We start from the raw sequence: 24,115 nt of genomic DNA on the forward strand, positions 1-24,115 counted from the left end.
AATGTCCTCTTCTGAATTTAATTGGGATCAACCTTATTTCTCTCAAATGGCACAAATGGATGTCAGGCTGATGAAAAGTGTTCTTTCCTCAAATATTATTAGGTCTCCACAGTTTGAACCTGTCCTCCTGCAAGGCTCAGTGAAGTTAATCATTGAGGTGCAAGACTGACAGCTTTCCCTGCTCTGCACCACTCTTGAAGTCACAGGAGATTCCTGATACGATCTCTGGTCATGATCAAGCACAGTGGGGTTCTGTGTAAAATATGTAAGTTTAGTATAACAGAGATCGCAATAAATCCTTTAAGGAATTCCAAAATTTCATTCACTCCAAGACCCTCACTATTTAACTCAGCAGGAATTCTGGACCACTTTTAATGCAAAATTATGATCACAGTCCAACATCAAAATAAACAGAACTGGGTTAAGAAATTTCTAGTTCACTCAGCGAATACAGTGTGTTGTCGATTAGGTAGCGTACAGTGCACGACACGTCTCTGTGAAATAATTTATGACCCTGACCCCCACTCTTCAGAAGGCGCTGACTTGTGTTGGTGTGCCACTGCCTGTCCTCCTACGGTTTGCCTAATTGGCTATTATTCACCTGCATGCACAGACAGTGAATACTGTTGGACTATTTGACCATAAAGTGGGGTACCACGGGGCGACATTAATCAGATCTTCACTCAATATTTAGTCAAGTGCACTTTCCACCCCGACTCCCTGGATTGTAACTGGAAGTAGGAAGCCTAGGTAAGGGGTTCTGAGGCTGATTATACTCCACCTACTAATTGAGAGTAGCTAATTCAATACAAACCTGGGATGAAACCCAGTCTGTGGGGCTCATTCGCTACCACACCATCAGTGGCCGATGGCAAAAATTTGATTTCTTGGAGCTACAGTGATTGGAAGCTCATGAGAAGTCATTTTTCTTCAACATGTAGCACTTTAACTGGATTCCAAAAATTCATTTCTGTAAAGTATCAGTATTGTAAAGCTTGGAAAACAGGAGAACCCATCACAAATCGCAGTTCTATACTGCAAATATTGTGGAAATATGAACTGCATCTATTCCGCTCACCTTCTTACTAGTCAACATCATAGACCATAGACTTACTGACAATCACTTATGCAAAGATTAAATGGGAGAGATTATATATGGAGAGCAGGAAAGTCACTAAATCCTGGCGTTATTTGGAGGGCTGCTCCAAATTTCACAATTTGCTCTTTTCTCAAATTTCGAGTGCAATTTATTCAGAAAGATCAGCAGTAATACGTGTAAATTAATTCAAATTTATTATTTTTCAATGTTGTGGCCGGACCCACGTCCTTTACTCTTCACCTCATTAGCATCCAGCTACGTCCCCTGACTGCTATTTTAACAAGAACAAGTTGCACTTATATAGCATCTTTAACATAGTAAAACATTCCAAGATACTTCATGGGAGCATTATCTAACAAAATTTGACACCAGACCATATAAGGAGATATTAGGGCAGGTGACCAAAAACCCGGTCAAAGCGGTAGGTTTTAAGGAGTGTCTTAAACGAGAATAGAGAAGTGAAGAGGTTTGGGAAGGGAATTCCGTACCTTAGGGCCTTGGCAGCTGATGGCACAGATAGGATCAATTAATGACCTCATAGTTAAGGCTCCCCTAGGTAGCAGCAATCATAATATAATTGAATTTTACATTCAGTTTGAGGGAGAGAAGAGTGGGTCCAAGACCAGTATTTTAAACTTAAATAAGGGCAATTATGAGGGCATGAAAGCAGAGCTAGCTAAAGTAAACTGGCAATGTAGGTTAAGGGATAGGTCAATAGAGATGCAGTGGCAGACATTTAAGGGGATATTTCAGAATACACAGAATAGATATATTTCAACGAGAAAGAGAAATTCCAACGGGGGGGGGGGGGGGGGGGGGTACCTGCCATCCGTGATTAACTAAAACAGTTAAAGATAGTATCCAACTTAAAGAAGAAGCTGATAATTGCGCAAAGATGGGTGGCAGGTCAGAAGATTGGACAATATAAAAAAAAGCAAAGAATGACTCAAAGATTGATAAGGAAGGTAAAATTAGAGTACAAGAGAAAGCTAGCTAGAAATATAAAGACAGATCGTAAGAGTTCTACAGATATTTAAAAAAGAAAAGTTAACAAAGTGAGCGTTGGTCCTATAGAAAGTGAGTCTGGAGAATTAAAAATGGATAATAAGGAGATAGCAGATGAATTGAACAGATATTTTGCATTGGACTTCACTATAGAGGATACAAGTAACATCCCAGTATTAGCTGTAAGTCGGGAAATGGAAGGGAGGGAGGAACTCAAGAAAATTACAATCACCAGGGAGGTGGTACTAAACAAATTATTGGAGCTGCAGGCTGACAAGTCCCCAGGACCTGATGGACTTCATCCTAGGGTCTTAAAAGAAGTAGCTAGTGAGGTAGTAGATGCGTTAGTTTTAATTTTCCAAAATTCCCTGGATTCGGGGAAGGTTCCGTTAGACTGGAAAATAGCAAATATAACCCCTCAAAAAGGGAGACAGAAAGCAGGAAACTACAGGCCAGTTAGCTTAACATCTGTCTTAAGGAAAATGTTAGAAGCTATTATTAAAGATATTATAGCAGGGCACTTAGGAAAATTCAAGGTAATCAGGCAGAGTCAACATGGTTTTGTGAAAGAGAAATCATGTTTAACCAATTTATTGGAGTTCTTTGAGGGAGTTACATGTACTGTGGATGAAGGGGAACCGGTGGATGTATTGTACTTAGATTTCCAGAAGGCATTTGATAAGGTGCCACATCAAAGGTTATTGCAGAAAATAAAAGCTCGTGGTGTAGGGGATAACATATTGGCATGGGTAGAAGATTGGCTAGCTAACATGAAACAGAGTAGGCATAAATGGGTCATTTTCTGGTTGGCAAGATGTAAAGGGTGGTGTGCCACAGAGATCTGTGCTGGGGCTCAACTTTTTACAATTTATATAAATGACTTTGATGAAGGGACTGAAAGTATGGTTGCTAAATTTGCTGATGACACAAAGATAGGAAGGAAAATTACTTGTGAAGAGGACATACGGGAACTACAAAGGGATATGGATAGGTTAAGTGAGTAGGCAAAGACCTGGCAAATGGAGTATAATGTGGAAAAGTGTGAAATTGTGCACTTGGCAGGAAGAATAAAAAAGAATCATATTATCTAAATGGTGAGAGATTGCAGAGCTCTGAGGTGCAGAGGGATCTGGGTGTCCTAGTGCTTGAATCGCAAAAGGTTAGTATGCAGGTACAGCACATAATTAGGAAAGCTAATAGAATGTTATCGCTTATCGTGAGGGGAATTGAGTACAAAAAAAGGGAGATTATGCTTCAGTTATACAGGGCATTGGTGAGACCACATCTGGAGTACTGTGTATAGTACTGTTCTCCTTATTTAGGTGAGGATGTAAATGCATTGGAGGCAGTACAGAAAAAGTTTATTGGACTAATACCTGGAACGGGCGGGCTGTCTTATGAGGAAAGATCGGACAGGCTAGGCTTGTATCTGCTGGAATTTAGAAGAGTAAGAGGTGATTTGATTGAAACAAATAAGATCCTGAGGGGTCTTGACAGGGTGGATGTGGAAAGGATGTTTCCTCTTGTGGAAGAATCTAGAACTAGGGGTCACTATTTAAAAATAAGGGGTTGCCCATTTAAGACAGAGATGAGGAGAAATTGTTTCTCTCAGAGGGTTGTGAGTCTTTGAAACTCTCTTCCTCAAAAGGCGGTGGAAGCAGAGTCTTTGGATATGTTTAAGGCAGAGGTGGATAGATTCTTGATATGCAAGGGGGTGAAAGGTAATCGGCCATGAACTTATTGAATGGTGGAGCAGGCTCGAGGGACCAATGGCCTACTCCTGCTCCTAATTCGTATGTTCGTATGTTGACACCCACTGGAAAATGGCCCATTACCAACTTCCAATCAGATGTGATGCTCTCAAAGTTGAATATCCTTCTGGCACTCACTGTTCAATTTCCCAAATGACTAACAGCCATTTCAGCCAAGAACACAGGAGCAGTTGGAATGCACGGAATTCCACTAAGTGCCAACAGGAGAGCAGCAGAGAAAATTAGAAAGAAAGCAAATCTAAAAAGATGCTCACAACAGCAGCTGGATTTTGAGCAATATCCTACAATCACCTCTCTCCTTGATAAAGAGCAACATCCATAGTGACAAACCTCATTCACACATCAGTCAATTCCAAACCTGCTGTCACACAGGGATATTCCCATAATGCTTCCTAATCAGGCTTAAGATTGAGCTGATTCAGGAGAAGACCAAGTACAAACAATAATGTTCACAGCTACCTAACTGACCCAGCTACTAGAGGGAAATAGTGATCATTTACATTCCAATGCAGAAACCTTGGGCTGCATTTTACTAAGATGGTGGCCCGCACATGCATGCTTTACTCTGCTGAGCCACCACGATATTATATGCGGCGGCTCATTTACATGGCCTGGCAGACCATTCCCCCCCGCAATGACCTGGAGGGTGCAGGCAATCCATCCCCTACACAGGCACGGCACCATTGCTTCCAGCCCTTCAATGCAACTTACATTTTTAAAGAACAGAATAAAATTATCACGACCCTCGCCCACCAGCCCCCCCATTAAAGCCTGGCTCAGGTATAAAATTAAAACCTGACCTGGGCCCCAGAGACCTTTAATTTTTTTTTTTCACACCCGACCTGACACGAATATCCTTCATCCATTCCAGCAGCAGGCTATTCCTACAGATGGAGCTGTGGGGAATCATGGGTAAGGCTGTGATCCCGTGACTTTCTGGAAGCAGCACTGCCCAGCCCAACCCGACCCGAGCCAGAATGCTGAACTCGGAATATAGGTCCGACCCGAACCCGACACATGTAATCGGGTCTCGTCGGGTTTGGGTCGGGTAGCCAGGCTTTACCCCCCCCATGACCCTAAAATTTATTACTTGCCCTCTCCCCCCACCAAAAAAATTTACCTTGTGATCCCGATCTCTCCCCTGCCAAAGTTAATGGCCTGTGAACTTTACCCCTTCCCACCACCCCCTAGACCAATCAAAAAACTTTGACGCAGCTCCCCACCAACACCCCTGAAAACTTACCTCCACCCGCCTCCCCACCAGTGTTCCGCCATACTTCACTGGTCAAGGATCGGACAGAGTGGGAGTGCCGGCCACCGAACATAATATGGGAGTGGGACGGCCGGAGCAACGAGGTAAGTAATTGTTCTTTAATTTACATATCTTAACATATGGAAATGTTTGCCCCGTCGCCAAGCAGAAGGGGGGCCACAACAAGGCCTCGCCACTGCCAGCAATATGGGGCTGGGCCTTTATGGTGTCTCGGCCTGTGGTGGGCCTCTCCTGGAGGCATTTCCTGGAGGCCCCTGCCACGACACACAATGTCGGGGGCCTGGTAAAATTCACCCCCTGGAATAAACCTTCAAAAAACATCCACAGTACCTTCTGCAACAATCCATTGCCTGGTCTCCAACTATAATAAAACACATGGCTCTTTCTAGCTTGCAAGCTGAAATCCAGAACTCCCTTTCCCATCAGTATTTTTCCATCACCTCCTAATCTGATTGCCTTGGTGCCAGTCCTATTTTTGCTTCACTACATTTGCACAAAATAACTTCATAACTGAGGCTCAGACTTTTCCATTTTCAATCCTGATTCGTATCAGCTGCTCACATGACTCTCTTACAGGGTTTGCTGAACCTCACATTTAACAGACGGTTCATCATAAACAAGAAAAAAGGAAACAATTACCAACTGAGGCAACCAATTTGTAAATAAAAATAGGCAACCAGATGCACGTCAGTAATTCCTGCAGCTTCCTCCCTTTTAGCCCAGATTACACCCTTTAGCTTCACTCAGTAATGCACTCACCGTTAAAACTGAAATCAGCCACCTCAGCACAGACCTGCAAGATTAAGCATTGGCCGTGGCTCAGTCAGTAGCACCCTCGCCTCTGAATCAGAAGGTTATGGGGTCCCACTCGAGACTTGAACAAAAAATCTAGGCTGACATGCCCAGTGCCGTACGGAGGGAGCAGTGCACTGCCGGAGGTGTCGTCGTTCAGATGAGGTGTTAAACTGAGGTCTGGTCTGCCCTCTCAGGTGAACAGAATAGATCCCATGCCACTATATTGAAGAATAACAGGAGAGATCTCCCCGGTGTCCTAACCAAAAGTTATCCCTCAACAATCATCACTAAGACAACTGATCTGCTCATGATCACATTGCTGTTTGTGGGACTTGCCTTTTGCAGATTAGCTACTGTGTTCCCCAGACCATGGGCAGAATCTTCCCAGTCCCGCAGAGGCGGCCCGCCCATTCCCGCCTCAGGGCGACCTTGTCGGAGGCAGGTGAACATCAGCAGCAGCAGCAAGTAGCCAATAATCATCAATCAACAGCCTAATGAGGGAGATGGGGAGGACTTAGCCAGGATTTCCTGGCGTCAGAGGTGACTCCTGCTGAGTGCCGAGCCTGGCAGCTCCATGGGGGCAGACTTCCTGCAGCAGGCAGGGTGGCCAGCATAGGCCAGAGGGCAACATGCCCCAAGGACGGGGCGACAGGTATGAAAGGCTGCAAACGAATCCTCCGGAAAGCTTCCTCCTCCGCTCCGATGGCCCTACTAGCTTCGTCCCTCTTTATTTTTGAAATGTTATGCACGCTTCCAACAGCGACTCAATTTGAGGGGACCACGCGCTCTCCTTTCTGCCTGAGCAGTGCCCGCCTCTCCTGGTGAGACTGCCAGCCTTCTAAATCTGTGGGCCCTCTGATTGGCCCGGCAGCTTCAGAAACCTGCCCACCGTCCTTAATTGGACAGAAGACAAGGCGGCGGCCAAGTAGGAGGCTGTATCCCAGATGATCGTGCCAGAGTACGCACTGTAGACTCATGTGGGTCCGCGACCCAGACATGGTCCCGATTCGTGGAAAAGAACAATCACCGGAAGATTCCTCCCTATATTTTGCCATTCGCAGTAAAGTGCTTTGTGACGTCCTGAGGTTGCTTTATAATTACAAGTCTTTCATCCCCATGCTGCTGGATATTAAAAAAAAGTCCCACAATATGATTCAAAGAGCAGAGTATTCTCCTGATGTCCTGGCCAACATTCTTCCCTCAATCAAGAACCGGTCATTCGATTTGTTGTCATTTGTCCAGCATTGCTACTGCAAAACAGTGGCTGCATTTACCCATGAAACAATATTGACTGCACTTCGATTTTCAGGATGAAGCTCAGAGACATTTAATCCATATGCTGAAGTGCCGTGGAATAGATTAATTTTTTTTTCTGAAGTTCTGCAAGTGACACCGGGTTAAAAACCAATGGAAATGCTGCTCTCAGCTTTCAGCCAGCAACATCCAAATTCCGAATGCTTTTGAGAAGAGGATGACAGAGGGAATCAGTTACCGGATTGCATCATATAGAAGGGAAGGCATTTTGCAGATCACCTGAACGTTCGGATGAGACGTTAAACCGCGGCCCTGTCTGCCCTCCCAGGTGGGCGTAAAAGATCCCGTGGCACTTCTTTGAAGAAGAGCAGGGAAGTTATCCCTGGTGTCCTGGTCAATATTTATCCCATAATCAACATCACTAAAAAATTATTATTTGGTCATCACCACATTGCTGTTTGTGGGAGCTTGCTGTGCGCCAACTAGCTACCACATTTTCTACATTACACCAGAGACTACACTTCAAATGTACTTTGTTGGCTGCAAAGCACTTTGGGCTGTCCTGAGGTCATGAAAGGTGCTAAATAAATGTAAGTCTTCATTTTGGATTGCCTTCAGCAGTCGGAGAGGAATTGAGTTTTCCAGAGTGCTTTTTCCCTTTTTAGCCCTGGGTTTATCTCTGATTCTTTTTGCATCTCCCAGGCAATGGGAGGAGGGGGAGCACAAGAACTAGGAGCAGGAGTAGACCATATGACTCATCGAGCCTGCTCTGCCATTCAATCCGATCAAGGCTGATTTGAGGATTCAACTCCACTTTCCCGCCCGCTCACCAGATCCCTTGATTCCCCGAGAGACCAAAAATCTGTCTATCCCAACCTTAAATATATTCAACAATGGAGCATCCACAACCCTCTGGGGTAGAGAATTCCAAAGATTCACAACCCTTTGAGAGAAGCAATTTCTCCTCATCTCAGTCCTAAATGATCGGCCCCTTATCCTGAAACTGTGTCCCCATGTTTTAGATTCCCCGACCAGCGGAAGGAATCTCTCACTGTCTACCCTATCCAGCCCTTTCAGCATCTTGTATGTTTCAATGAGATCGCCTCTCATTCTTCTAAATGCCAAGAATTTAGGCCCAATTTACTCAGCCTCTCATCATAGGACAACCCCCTCACTGTACTGCCTCCAATGCAAGTATATCCCTTCTTAAATGTGGAGACCAAAACTGCACATGGTACTCCAGATTTGGTCTCACCTAAACCATGAAAAATGGTAGCAAGACCGCTTTATTCCTGTACTCCAATCCCCTTGCAATTAAGGCCAACATGTCATTTGCCTTCCTAATTGCTTGCTGGGCCTGTATGTGCCTGCAGAGTCTCATCGACAGGTTTGCGGCTGCCTGCAATGAATTTGGCCTAACCATCAGCCTCAAGAAAACGACCATCATGGGGCAGGACGTCAGAAATGCTCCATCCATCAAAATTGGCGACCACGCTCTGGAAGTGGTTCAAGAGTTCACCTACCTAGGCTCAACTATCACCAGTAACCTGTCCCTGGATGCAGAAATCAACAAGCGCGTGGGAAAGGCTTCCACTGCTATGTCCAGACTGGCCAAGAGAGTATGGGAAAATGGCGCACTGACACGGAACACAAAAGTCCGAGTGTATCAAGCCTGTGTCCTCAGTACCTTGCTCTATGGCAGCGAGGCCTGGACAACGTATGTCAGCCAAGAGCGACGTCTCAATTCATTCCATCTTCGCTGCCTCCGGAGAATACTTGGCATCATTTGGCAGGACCGTATCTCCAACACAGAAGTCCTCGAGGCAGCCAACATCCCCAGCTTATACACACTACTGAGTCAGCGGCGCTTGAGATGGCTTGGCCATGTGAGCCGCATGGAAGATGGCAGGATCCCCAAAGACACATTGTACAGCAAGCTCGCCACTGGTATCAGACCCACCGGCCATCCATGTCTCCGCTTTAAAGACGTCTGCAAACGCGACATGAAGTCCTGTGACATTGATCACAGGTCGTGGGAGTCAGTTGCCAGCGTTCGCCAGAGCTGGCGGGCAGCCATAAAGGCGGGGCTAAAGTGTGGCGAGTCGAAGAGACTTAGCAGTTGGCAGGAAAAAAGACAGAGGCGCAACGAGAGAGCCAACTGTGTAACAGCCCCGACAAACAAATTTTTCTGCAGCACCTGTGGAAGAGCCTGTCACTCTAGAATTGGCCTTTATAGCCACTCCAGGCGCTGCTCCACAAACCACTGACCACCTCCAGGCGCTTACCCATTGTCTCTCGAGACAAGGAGGCCAAAGAAGATGCTAACTTTCTGCATTCCTTGTACAAGCACATCAGACTTACAAGTTTCACACCTTTTAAAAAATATTTGGCTTTTCTATTTTTACAACCAAAATGAATAACTTCACACTTCCAGAGGGAGCGGATGGGGCAAAAGAGGTCTGGGGTCTTTGGGCAGGATGTGGGAGGGAGGTGGGGTGGGGGAGGGGGGTGGGGAAGTGTATAGTTATGATGCTTTGGCCGTCATGTGTGTGGGGTTTGATGGACCAGCTGGTCTTTTCCTGCCCATCAGTTCCAAACATTGGTAATCTATCCTTACTAGCAGAGCCCCAAAAAAATTTGCAGTGCAATTAGTATCTTTAATGTAACAGTACTTCTTTAAATCTCCATCCCATGCCATTTCATCCTTTCCATACCATCCCTCTCACACCATCCCTGGATATTGTCCAGGTCTTGCTGCATTTCTACACTGAAGCAGTCCGTGGACTGATGTGCTTGTACATCAGGATATTGTCCGTGGACAATATCCAGGCTTGGGCTGATACGTGGCAAGTAACATTTGCGCCACACAAGTGCCAGGCAATGACCATCTCAAACAAGAGAGAATCTAACCATCTCCCCTTGATATTCAACAGCATTACCATCACTGAATCCCCACACTATCAACATCCTAGGGGCTACCATTGACCAGAAACAGAACTGGATTAGCCATATAAATACAGTGGCTACAAGAGCAGGTCAGAGGCTAGGAATCCTGCAGTCAGTAACTCACCTCCTGACTCCCCAAAGCCTGTCCACCATCTACAAGGCACAAGTCAGGAGTGTGATGGAATGCTCTCCACTTGCCAGGATGGGTGCAGCTCCAACAACACTCAAGAAGCTCGACACCATCCAGGACAAAGCAGCCCGCTTGATTGGCACCCCATCCACAAACATTCACTCCCTCCACCACCGACGCACAGTGGCAGCAGTGTGTACCATCTACAAGATGCACTGCAGCAACTCACCAAGGCTCCTTCGACAGCACCTTCCAAACCCGCGACCTCTACCACCTCGAAGGACAAGAGCAGCAGATGCATGGGAACATCACCACTTGCAAGTTCCCGTCCAAGTCACACACCATCCTGACTTGGAACTGTATCGCCGTTCCTTCACTGTCGCTGGGTCAAAATCCTGGAACTCCCTTCGTAACAGCACTGTGGGTGTACCTACCTCACATGGACTGCAGCAGTTCAAGAAGGCAGCTCACCACCACCTTCTCAAGGGCAATTAGGGATGGCCAATTAATGCTGGCATAGCCAGTGATGCCCACTTCCCATGAATTAATAAATTAATTTAAAAAAATACCTATCCCATTCCTTTCATCCCTCTCAAATCACTCCTACCCATCCCCCATCCCACCACTTATTTCTATTCCATCACATCCCCATGCTTTCCCCCCCATGCTGTTACCCCCTACTCCCCCCACACCTCCATCTTCCAGAGTACTTTTTGCTTGGTGAGGTTGTTCTGCAAAACTCTGTTGTTCCACAAAACTCTGTTGTTCCACATCTATGGGATAACAGTTGGTTAATTAGATATTTTAAAACATTATTCTAACATTCAGGTACTGAGTGTACCCATGCATTACCCACCAAATAAACCCACCAACAGACACACCCCTTAAACAGATCAATCAAAACAGCCCCGACAGAAAAAAACTGCGCATTATTATTATTACAACCAATTATGGTCTACAGAGCTAAGATTGAGGTTGTTTCATCTACTGTAAGGTGCAACCACATTTCTCATTAATGTCAGAAGAGAGGTGAGATTTACAGACCTCAACATCAAGACAGAACTTTGATCGATAGGGCACTAAAGAGCCCAAATAAAACTGAGGTCAGTGGGGGTGGAGGAATTAAAAGAAGAAATCTTCAGATTCTGTAGTTAAACCCAATACAAAGGAAGATGGTTGTGGTTATCAAAGGCCAATCACCACAGCCCCACGACAACACTGCAGGAGTTCCTCAGGGTAACATCCTTGGCCCAACCATCTTTAGCTGCTTCATCAATGACTATCCTTCCAGCATAAGGCCAAGAGTTGGCTGTTCAAAGATGCACAGAGTTCAGCTCCATTCGCAATTCCTCTGATAATGAAGCAGACCTAGCCAGCCGACAGCATCTGAGCCAACACGTAACATTCGTGCCAAGTATCAGATAATGACAATCCCCCAACAAGAGAAAGTGCAGCAATCTCCCCTGACCATCAAACTCAACAAGTCCCCCACCATCAACACCTCGGTGATGACCTTTGACCGGAAGCTGCACTGTTTCGATGCAACAACACCATAGTTGTAGAAGGAAGGCAGAGCTTGGTTGCTCTGCAACACCTCCTGAGCCCTCTAAGGCTCTCCACCATTTACAAGGCTCAAGTCAGGATTGTGATGAAATGCTCACTACTTATCTGGATGGACGTAACATGTCACAGCAATCAAATGGCTCAACAATAATCAGGACAAAGGAGTTTGCGTGTTTGGTGCTCCTGTCACAAGGCTAAGCATCTATCCATTCCATCACCAAAATACTGTGGCTGCAGGATATATGATTTACAAATTGCACTGCAGCAACTTAGCCAGGTTTCTTCAATAGCACCCCAGTCTCCTGTGACCTTTCCCAACAATAAGGACGAGAGCAGCAATGTCATCGGAAAACCCTCACCTCCAAATTCCCATCCTGCCACCCTGATTTGGACATATATTGCTGTTCCTTCCCGTCACTAGATCAGTATACTGGAATTCCCTACATCATTGCAGGAGCGCAGCAGTTGAAGGAGAAGGCTCAGAATCACCTTCTCAGGGCAACCAGCAACAGGTAATAAATTCTCTCCTTACTAGTGTTACCCACATCCCATTAATAAAAATAACAGCACTTGTTATTTGTCTATATAGCAACTATTACTGTACTTTATAAGGTGCATCACAAACATTGTTCCCAACTACCAACTTCATCCCTCTCCCTGGCAAATGTCTGATGTTAAACCAGACCATTCGCCACCTTGGTGTTGTATTTGACCCCAAGATGAGCTTCCAGCCGCATATCTGTGCCATCACCACAACCGCCTATTTCCACCTCCGTAACATTGCCCAACTCCGCCCCTGCCTCAGCACATTTGCTGCTGAAACCCCCATCCTTACTTTTAGTACCTCTGGACTTTACTATTCCAACACACTCCTGGCTGACCTCCCATCTTCCACCTCCAATAAACCTGAGATCACCCAGCTGCCTGAATCCTAACCCGCACCAGGTCCAGTTCACCCATCACCCTTGTGCTCATTGAACTACGTTAGCTCCCAGTCCAGCAAGGCTTCAATTTTAAAATTCTTGTCCTTCTATTCAAATCCTCCATGACCTTGCCCCTTCCTATCTCTGTAACCTTCTCCAGCCCTATAACCCTCCGAGATCTCTGCGCTCCTGCAATTCTGGCCTTTTATGCAACGCCTATTTTAATCACGCCACCATTGACAACATGCTTTCAGCTGCCTAGACTCTAAATTCCCTCTCTAAACCTCTCTCTTTCTCGCTCTCCCCTCCTTTGAGACACTTCTTAAAATCTACCTCTGTGACCAAGCTGCCTTAATATCTCCTTATGCGGCTTGGCATCAAATTTTGTTTGATCACGCTCCTGTGAAACACCTTGGGATATTTTGTTATGTTAAAGGTGCTATACAAATGCAAGTTCTTGTTGTTCATTGCTTATAGTGCATTAATTGCATGGCAATTTTTGAAGAAGAGCAGGGAAGTCTCCGAATGCCCTGATCAGCTTTTCTCCCTCTACCAACATCAGCTGGCTTGTTGTTGTTTTGCAGGATCTTGCTGTGTAGAATGATGATCAAATCAAATTCAAAAGCAGTTCAGAACCCCGGAATTATTTGCTAGCAGAAAAAAAATACTTCCACAAGACCGAAAAACTGCTGAATTAAGAAACTAATTAGCAGTCTGTAAAGTCATGAAGAGGGTTTGATGGGGCAGACAGAGAGAAGTTGTCTCCACTTATGAGGGAATGTTGACTGGTTACCTCAGCTGGTTAGAGCATAGAGTTAATAACACCCAGCGTGCCAGTTTGATCCCTACATAAGCCAATTATTTTTAGGGATGGGCAACAAATGTTGGCCTTGCCAGCGATGCCCATTTCTTGAGAACAATAAAAAGACTTCGAGTCATAAATATAAGTTTGTCACCAATAAACCCAATAAGGAACTCTTTAACCTGAGAGTGGTGAGAACGTGGAACCCACGACCACGACGAGTAATTGAAGCACTTAAGGGGAAGCTGGATATGTGAAAAGAGAGAAAGGAATACATGGATATGCTGATAGGGTGAGATGAAGGAGGATGGGAGGAGGCTCGTGTGAAGAATGAACACCGGCATAGATCAGTTGTGTCAAATGGCCTGTTTCAGTGCTGCAACTTACATGTAACGCTCAGTGTCTTCTGGCAATAGTGTATCAATATGACTCTGCAAACTCTGTTGTATAAATTATACCTTCAGTTAGGCTTCTAAATATCTAAAAATAAGCAAATGGCATTTAGAAACAAGTAACTATAACTTAGAGCTGTGATGTATGCAAAACTGCAAATTAAACGCTGGATTTTACAGCAGGTTTTTTTCATGATAATTACTATTGCACCTTCATCACATAACACAAAAACCACAGTGATTTTCACCGCGCTGTCACGTCAGTTCCAGTATCCACCATCAAGGATAAAAATAACAACCAGGATGTATTACATAAAATATCAGTTGTCTTGGAGATAGCTGCAGGCTAAAAGATGACCTCAGGGTTCAGATACTTACAAACCTCTCGCATGGTTTGGAACATCACTTCAACCCCTGGGTTGTGTTACAGCCTTGCAGTACTCAACTGATGTTCTAAATATAGGAGATAAAGATAGTAATTTAATGTTTTTGCACATTCTACATTTGTTTACATTTAGAACTGACAGTCAGCCAACTACCTTGGCCATGTCATTTTCACCCCCTCCCCACCACTGGTGGCCGTGCCTTCAGTTGCCTGGGCCCTAAGCTCTGGAATTGCCTCCCCAAACCTCACCATTTCTCTGCCTCTCTCTCCTCCTTTAAGCTGCTCCTTAAAACCTGCCTTTTTGGCCTTACATGGCTTGGTGTCATATTTTGTTTGATAACACTCCTGTGAAGCATCTTGGGAAGTTTTGCTCCATTAAAGGCGCTATATAAATGCAAGTTGTTTTGTCTTAAAGTAAGTGTAATGAAATGAGCAATTATTCCATTAAAGTATGCCGTTACAAGGATAATGTTGTCACGAAAACATGATGTGCCAAATGAGGAATTTTAATTAATCGGTTGGAAACTTACATTCAACTTTTAATGGAAAAAAATCCTACAGTTAACTTTTTTAAAAAGCTGGCAGCCAAGATGGCCACTGCAATTTGCATTTGAACACCTTACACATTCCAAGGCCTCCAACAAGGGACAAATGTCTGAATAGCCTGTACCCAAAACAATGGCTTGCTCCAAGTGATTCAGTTATCAAAGTTGCTTTCATTAGCACGGCATTCAAGGCCATCCTGACACATTGACTTTGAAAAAGCAAACCCCTTTAATTGTAAATATTGGCATCCTGAGGCCTGAGGAGATAGAAGCTCCTAACCTTGAATCTCATTAGAAGATTCCAGAGAATACATTGATGCAGTCATGTGACTGTCTGTCCATCTCTGTGAAAGCTGGGAGATCCCCTTGGCCAAAGACAGACAAACCAGTGACTGAAACTGTGCAGAAGCAGAAGGGCAGCATCCCTCACTCTCTCTCCAGATAACAGCGCAAGTTTGAAAACTGTTTGTGACTGTGGACCCTCCAAACCTACAGATTGCTACAGACAGAGACACCAGGGAAAGAGAGCCACCTACAAGTCTGCCTCCAAGAAAACCCTAAGCCAAGTGAGCCAACCACAAAGTGCACTCCGACTAGCCAGAAACTTCAAGAATACAACTTCAGCCAAAGACCATTGAATCTTCCAACCTCAGACTGTGTATTCATTTTTTTATTTATTCTGGACTCTAATCCAATCACAAATCTACTTTTCACTCTGTAATCTATTTTTGTGTGAGTTTGTGCATGAATGTGAACTGTATTTTTTATTATTTTATTTAGATCGGGTTTAGATTGTTAAGTATAATAAACTCACCTCTTTCTTGTTTAAACCCAAGAAAACCTGTCCGATTGGCTCTTTCACGATCACAACAAAGGTAAAAGATAAAACACTCACTGAGGTGGTAAGCACAACTACTGTTTAAAAAGGAATAAACCCTGTTACAGTCAAATAAGAAGAAAGGTAAGAGGGGAGCCTGTGACCCCCTCCTCACCCGGCCGTAACAGTGTTTAGAGGAACGGGGACACTGTCAGCTTCTCGTCACTCAGAGGGCTGCATATACTTCCTAACACACACATTCCACTCAGCTATAATGTGAAGGAATCAACAGGGGAGTCAGCTCACGGCTGATAATGCTTTCTTTGCCAAGTCTGATCATGGGGAGCTTGCCTACATTTAAAAGATTATTTGGGTTAATAACTATAACATGCAAACTATATGCCCCCTATCATATCAAACTGTTTCAAAGCATTTCACAAGAATCAATTTTGAAAGGGATTGACCCTTGTTATGGAGGCAGACACCACACCGATCCCACAGATAGTGTGGAGATGAACAATCAGACATTCTGTTCTTTAGTAGAGTTGGTTAAGGGAAGAATGTTGGCCTGCACACTTGCTCTTCTTGGAGTAGTGTGGGATCTTCCTTGTACCACTCAAACAACTATGAGGAAAAGTTACACAGAATCTCGGTTTAACGTACCCGTCGCACGATGAGTTAAACTCCAGCCAATGCAACCAACATCACGCCCAAACTGTATCAAACATTTTGTGTCACTGCGAAACAGAACCATCCAGATCTTCTGTGCAATGCATTGGTATAATTGGCCTGTATTACTGCCTGTAAAAGATATCCTGAATGTATTTATCTGCACTACTTGCAGCCGATGTGTTGCAGCACAGTGTAGACGTCTTGCCACCAACACGCAAGGTTGTCACACAAGCAACAAAGTACAGACAAGCTTGATGTTCCTAGACTAGAATCTGTCCAAGATTGATCCAGTAATTCCCTCTAATTGTGAAACCTCCTTTTCTGCCTTTCTACAAGAATATATTCCATACATCAATGCACCCAGCCGTCTGGTAGTTGCTGTAGATACAAAAATAGTTTCCAGTGAAGTGTAGAAAATGTTTCCGCAGAGATGCAGAAAATGAGGTTGCAAGTGAAATAAGATTGGTTGATTCTTGGGCAATCTGTGGCACAATAATGACTTTAAGTCTGCTCAGCTGTATTTTTCTAATATTGGAATACATCCAATATGTTACAATGTTTATTAAAGCACTGGTTGCTTTTGATCAGTGCAGTTCTACAGTATTGTTTTAAATGTTACAGAAGCGACAGAATATGCTACTGTGAGTCAAATAGAGGAAAGGCAGAGAGCTATACATTACATACAAGGTCAGGACAAATTCCACCCGTGATGTCCTGTTCCTAAATGCAATTCGATAGCACATGAAGCCTGCACCTCTTCTTTTACCCCAGCTTTCCTGCAACCACAGGGGCCTGGATTAGCCTCGACACTGTGGGGAGAAAAAGAAAGAGGGAGAGATGGAAGGGGAAGTGACGGAGAGAGAAAAAGAGAGAAAACAAGAGAGCGAGAAAGGCAGTAAGAAAGAGAAAGGACGAGGAGAACGAATGAACAAATGTGGGATTTTTTTGCATAATCATTTTCTCAAGTCCCTGAGAAACATTTAATGGCAATTCACATAAATATCTTGAAAAACATCATCACTGTGGTTATCTAATTAATCACTGTAGCCAGTTTATGCACAAGATCCTACAAGTAGCACTGAAGTGAAGGGCCACTGTCTAGTGATAGTGGTTAAAAGAGAATTACTGCTGAGGACACCTATAAACTTCCTGCTCCACTTCAAATAGTGCCCGGAGATCTAGAATATCCTCTTCAGTTTAATCTCTTGCCCGAAATACCGTATCTCCGGCAATGCAGGACTCCCCGAAACGTCAGCTGAACCTCCATCAAGCTAATTTTAACTAGCGGCAGGGAATGGGCGGTTTGACTGTGCCCACTCCTTCTCCCTTGGGCGGACAGTTAAAAAAGATCAGACCACGTGTGTTTAATTCCCTGAGTGCTGAATAACCTTCTGACTCAAGAGGTGTGAGTGTTACAAATGGAGTGAAGCTGATCAGGTTAAGCAAAAAAATAGCTTGCATTTATATAATGTCTCATCCAAGGCCTCGTCCCATCCTACTTTGCACAATCTCTGCTGGCTCTATATCCCATTAAACACTGTTCATCTGATGCTAGCTTTCTAAGCAACCTACCCTCCCCTCACCATTGGAGACAGTGTTCAGCTGCCTTGTTGCTACACTCTGGTACTCGCTTCCTAAACTTCTCCACTTCCATATCCACACTCAAGAACCTTCTCGAGTCCATGTCCTTAGCCAAGTTTTCAGTCATCCCTCCTAATATGACCTTTCCTTATGCAGCATCCATTTTGCCTTACATCTAGTTGTGAAGCACCTTGTGATGTTTCTTTACATTAAAGGCAATATATAAATGCAAGTTGTTCATATTGTTCTGATGGAAATTCACAGACCTGAAACGTTAACTCTGCTTCTCTCACCACAGATGCCGCCTGACCTGCTAAGTATTTCCAGCATTTCCTGTTTTTACTTCAGATTTCCAGTCTCCTGAGTGTTCTGCTTTTGTTTTGTTCATATTGTTGATGCATCTCTCCAAACGTCCGAAAGCATTTCCACATAGAATGAATTGCTTTGAAGGTCAGTCATTACTGCTATCGATATGAAAGAAAGAGGCAGGAGGGAGTGAAGAACACATGCCAGGTCAGTGATAACATAAGTTTTCTTTATTGTTTTGAAGAAAGCAAGGTGAACGGCCCAGTCGTGATCAAGTGCAGCTCATCGTGGTCCAGTATCCTGGCAACAGTCACTGTGGAAGTCTCAATGCTCCTTTGCCTGAAGACCTCTCCTGTTCTTCAACTCATGTCAAACACCCTCTCTGATGGTTGTGTTTTCAGCCTCTCCCTGTAATCTTTCCCACCTCCCATTCAGCATCCACTTCTTTCCCTTGTAAAGCTGTCTGAGGCATCCTTCCACACTTTTAGGAACACAGAAATTGGAGAAGGCCATTTAGCCCCTTGAGCCTGTTCCGCCAGTCAATCATGGCTGATCTGTGACATAGCTCCACATACATGCCTATGCCCTGTATCCCTTAATACCTCTGGTTAACAAAAATCTATCACTCTCTGTTTTAAAATTAACAATGGAGTGACTCCTGACAACGCAGAACACATGCAGAGCGATCTCAGACGTCATCAGTGCGTGTGAACATTTGCCAGCTTGCCAGTATGAAAGCCGCGTGCGTGCGCTGACATCACCACACAATGATGTCCTCACCACTCAATAGCCATGATCGCCGCCTCCATTCCCCCAAACAGTACCCCACTCCCTCCCGCCATCTCGTTTCAAACGCCGCTTTCAATTTCCCGCTCCCGACTACTCACCATTCAATCACGCCTCGCTGCTTCCCCCCCTCGGCTGCTCGCTCCCTGCCTTGCTGCTGCCTTCCCTCAGCTGCTCGCTCCTGCCCTCTCCGCTTCCTCCCTCAGCCACTTGCTCCCACCCTCACTGCTTCCCCCCTTTGCCGATCATTTCCTGCCACGCCGCCTGAAGAAGTGGCAGGGGTGTGGGGGGAAGCAGGGAGCGAGCTACTGAAGCAGCAAGGCAGTGAGTGAGCAGCCAAAGGGGGGGAAGTGGTGAGGGCGGGAACAAGTGGCCGAGGGATGGCAGTGGCGAGGCGGGGCGCGAGTGGCGAGCAGACAGGTGTGGGAGGAAGCGGTGAAGAAAAGCGCGATGGTAGGAGGGAGCTGGGTACTGTTGGGGTGGGATGGAAGTGGCGATTGCAGCCAGTGAGGGGGTTTGGGTTTGATTTGTTTTTTGTGACAAATTGGGTAGTGCCATCTTTATTACTGGCACTGCCTGAGACGTGGCAGACAGTGACGTTTCAGTGAATGAGGCTGCATTTGCACATGTGCCAGTACTGCGCCACCTAGTGGTTGTGTTGTCAGCAAACACAGCATATTAACAATTGATCTTGCATCAATTGCCATTTGTGGAACAAAGTTCCAAACTTCCACCATCATTGTGCCTGGAGAAGCGTTTCCTAATTTCACTGCTGAAAGGTCTGGCTCTAATTTATAAACTATGGCCCTAGTCCGAGACTGCCCAATCAGAGGAAAGAGTTTCTCTCTATCTACCCCTTCTGTTCCCCTTAATTACTTGAAAACTTCAATCAATCGCCCCTTAACCTTTCAAATTCAAGGAATACAACTCTAGTTTGTGTAATCTCGCCTCGTAATTTAACCCTTGGAGTCCAGGCATAATTCTGGTAAATCTACGCACCCTCCCTCCACTTGCGGAAATACTGCTGTGCCCCAGCCTCACATATGAAGAAACGAGACACTTGGGCAGATATTGCAGTGAGGTCAATCAGCACCCTATGGGACCATACCCGAGCGTGCAGCGAGGAGCACAAAAATCCAGAGGAGAAACAGAACAGAATTAATGCTGCAAATGACATCAGAGAGAACTGGTTTGGAGGAGTTACCGTAACATACAGTGGAGATAATGTCATCACATCAGGCTACCTCAGCAAATGTGTCACTTCAGCAACCCACGTACATTAAAGTAAATGCGTTGCCCACACAAGGTCAGGCCTGGAACTGCCCAAAAGCTGAACAGTGATGTCACAGGGACTGGCTATGAAAGAAAAAAAGCTCACAAACAAATATCAGCTGTAAATTCCAACAAGAAGTTAGGGTTAATCATCATTCCTTTTAACTGTGGCCTGAGTTAATTGACTGTTTCCCCTCCCCCCCCTTACTCTTTCCTCTCTCCTGCTTAGCATCCTCCTCCCTCCTTGTGAAAAGGTTGTGAGGCATCCTTCTACAAAGGGGATATATAGAAATGCAAGTTGTCATTATTATCTAGACTGACATGAAGAATGATGGATACTACAGGGAGAGGCACTCAGTGCCCCAGTTACATGTCATGAACTTCAAATACTGAAGTCGCTGAGTTTCCAGTTAGTGAGGAGGAGTTTATAGGATGGACTTGGCTGAGATTGCCCAGTTTGTCTCTTGATACCGCTGCGATGGCCAATGAGTTTATGGTGGGTGAGGACTTAAGGCAGGATTTACAACAAGCAGTCTATTTTACAGCAAACAGAGTCTATTTAAAAACCAGACGGCAGCAAACAGTCTACAGACTCTATTTAAAAAGAGCCTCTACAAACTACAGCAAACAGAACTTATGACTGAAACTACAGCGGAGTTTCCCAATGAAAGCAGGGTGATTTCTCCAACAAAATGCAGTGAGTGGAGGATAGTTACATAAATAGAAATTCTGTGTACAATATCAATCCCAGTCACTGACAGCAGTGTGGTCTCCAAGCGTGATCGACGGGGGAATAGCCCAATCATCTCACCCTGGCCAGCAACAGTGGTGTCACTATATGCAACTGAGATTGCCCAAATCTTGCAAATGTTGACAACTGGGCATTTGCTAAGCTGCTTCAGAGGGCATTAAGAGTCCATCAAAAAGTGTGCAACTGGAATTGGTTGTAGGCCAGACCACATAGGGATAGGAGGTTCCATTCCCTGAAGGACATTAATGAACCAGTTGAGTTTTTACAACAATCTGGCAGCTTTCATGGTTATCTTTTCTGGTGCTAGCCTGCAAATTAATTTCACAACCAAATTTCACTTGTCACGATGGGATTTGAACTCATGACTCATCTACAACCATAACTGAGAGGTTACCATCCACAAGAAAACCTCAGCTTCAACTATAATTTTTATCGTTATAACGAACTGAAATTATGAATAAAATTATTCTAATAATTCAATGTTTTCCCTTTTATTCATTCATTCGCAAGATGTGGGCATCACTGGGAAGGCCAGCAGTTATTGCCCATTCCTAGTTTTCCTTGAGAAGGTGGTAGTGAACCACATTCTCCAATTACTGCAGTCCGTGTGGTAAAGGTGCATCCACAGTGCTTTTAGGTAAGGAGTTCCAGGATTCTGTCCCAATGACAATGGAAGAATGGTGATATGTGTCCAAGTCAGGATGGTGTGTAACTTGGAGGGGAACTTGGAGGTGGTGGCGTCCCACGCACCTGATGCCCTTCCCCTTCCAGGCGGTAGAGGTCGCATGTTTGGGATGTATTGCTTTACTATTACAAACTGAAAAAACACTCATGCATTCTGTTACTACCATGATTCCATACTTACCCATGGAATATGTCATGGGCATCTGGATTAATGTAGAATGTCGGCTTCGCACCAGCAATGATATCTTTGCTCACATTACCTCCTACTTCTGATGAATGTCTGTGGTTAAAATGTTGGGCTGAATTTTACCAGCCCTCTGGAGACGGCTGGGAAACAGGAGGGCTGGTAAAATGGCAGCGGAAGGTGGCAGGAGGGAAGCCAGTCATCTTCCCGCCAGGATATTTCCAAAGGCGGGAACGCCAATCAATTGGCCTATTAATGGCCACTTTACGACTCTACCGGCATTTTAATGGTGTTGGAACAGCCCCCACCACCAGCTGTATCAATGAGGCCTCCCAGCGGTTTCCCACGGGGGTGGGGTGGGGAGGGGGCCTTCCTTTCTGCAGACTTGATGGCCCACGGAGGGGCCCACTGGCGGCAATGGCCATCCCCGCAGCCCCGACGCTGCTGCTGGAGGGTCCACCTGCCTGCCTTGTCCCGGCATATAAAGTCTCCACATACCTGCAAGGACGTCTCAATATGGAGGTTCCCTCTCCTTCCCCTTGCAGCCTCAGCAGTGGCCACCTCTGATTGGGCTGCCAGCTTGGGGAGGCAGGCTGCCGCACTTAATGGAATGGCGGATCCTGGCAGGGCCGCCACTAGCAAAAATCACCCCTGCGGGCACATTGCCCACTCGCGCAGGCACGGGAGCTGCTTTTGGTCCCGACCCACGCGTGCCAGTAAAATTCAAGCCATTAACTTTTTCATTTCTCTTTTCAGACATCGTTCGGCCTGCCAAGCCTTTTGCAATTTTATTTCAATTTTTTAAAATATATTTACATTCTGGGACCTGTTCTTCTGTATATCTTCTCCCATCTCAGACGTATTTGTAATCGGTCTGAGCATAAATTCCTCGTGAGTGAGAGTGTTCTGCAATGGCACAACACTAAATAGGTACAATAACTAAATCTGAGCAACTTCTTGCTCCAGTTGGCCAACTTCAGTCCACTCACTGATATCAAAACACGCATGGATCATAAGTGCCAGCATAGACCAGTTAGCCTGAACAGCCTGTTACTGCACAGTAAATACAATGTAACTCTGTGCAAAACTCATTGCACTACCTCCTTCTTAAACTCATTTGTTCCTCAGGTGCTTAAATCTGAAACTCATTGCTTCCTGCAGTCTGACAACCTACAGGCTTTGATATCGCACAGCCCATGCTTCTTGATCTGCCTCATCATTTCTCCCACCTTTCTCAGCTTAGTCCTGGACAATGAAATTCAGACCCTCACCCCGGCCTCTAAATAAGAAAAGCTCCATTGATTTATCCTTTTTCCTACTCAAGATCATTGATTTACCAGGTATAGAATCACTGGTGTGAACTATTACCCAATGAAGCAGTGCAATCCCACACCTATATGAAGGCAACTTTAATTATGCTGTTACATCAAAGCTCCTGCACTAACTGGAATGTATACTAAACCCTCACTCTATACAAACATGCAGGTTCTGTTAACTGTTCAACCATCTGAATATTGTAGGCATATTTCAGCAGGTTCGAATGGTGGCTCATTCATCTTTATCATTGGCCCTCTGCTCCTGAGGAGACTGTCCTTCACACACATGGGTTAGCTAAACGATGCAACCTGGAAATCACGAGGATAGCTGCTCTTTAACTGCAACAGAAACCCACATGCAATTCACTTTTCACGGTAAATATGAAAGGAGCTATTGTTGGTGACTTTGACTGAAATTGGGCAATTAACATATTGTGATCCGGGATCCCATTCTGCTCTGTATTAGCGAAACCAAGCTCCTCCTCCTTTTTTTTTTAGAATTTTTTAGAACATTACAGCGCAGTACAGGCCCTTCGGCCCTCGATGTTGCGTCGACCTGTGAAACCATCTGACCTACACTATTCCATTTTCATCCATATGTCTATCCAATGACCACTTAAATGCCCTTAAAGTTGGCGAATCTACTACTGCTGCAGGCAGGGCGTTCCACGCCCTTACTACTCTCTGAGTACTCTCTTGAGTCGTGTCAAGATATGGCTCCATGGGTGCTGACAGCCATTAATTTCCTCATCCAAGTGGCCATGTCAGCCTAGACATCCAATTTTGCTAAGCTATTGCACTGTGAAAAGCATCACAATTACATACAACTTACAGCACAGAAACAGGCCATTTGGCCCAACTA

The sequence above is a fragment of the Heterodontus francisci genome, chromosome 31, assembly GCF_036365525.1.
Source record: "Heterodontus francisci isolate sHetFra1 chromosome 31, sHetFra1.hap1, whole genome shotgun sequence".
Lineage (NCBI taxonomy): Eukaryota > Metazoa > Chordata > Chondrichthyes > Heterodontiformes > Heterodontidae > Heterodontus > Heterodontus francisci.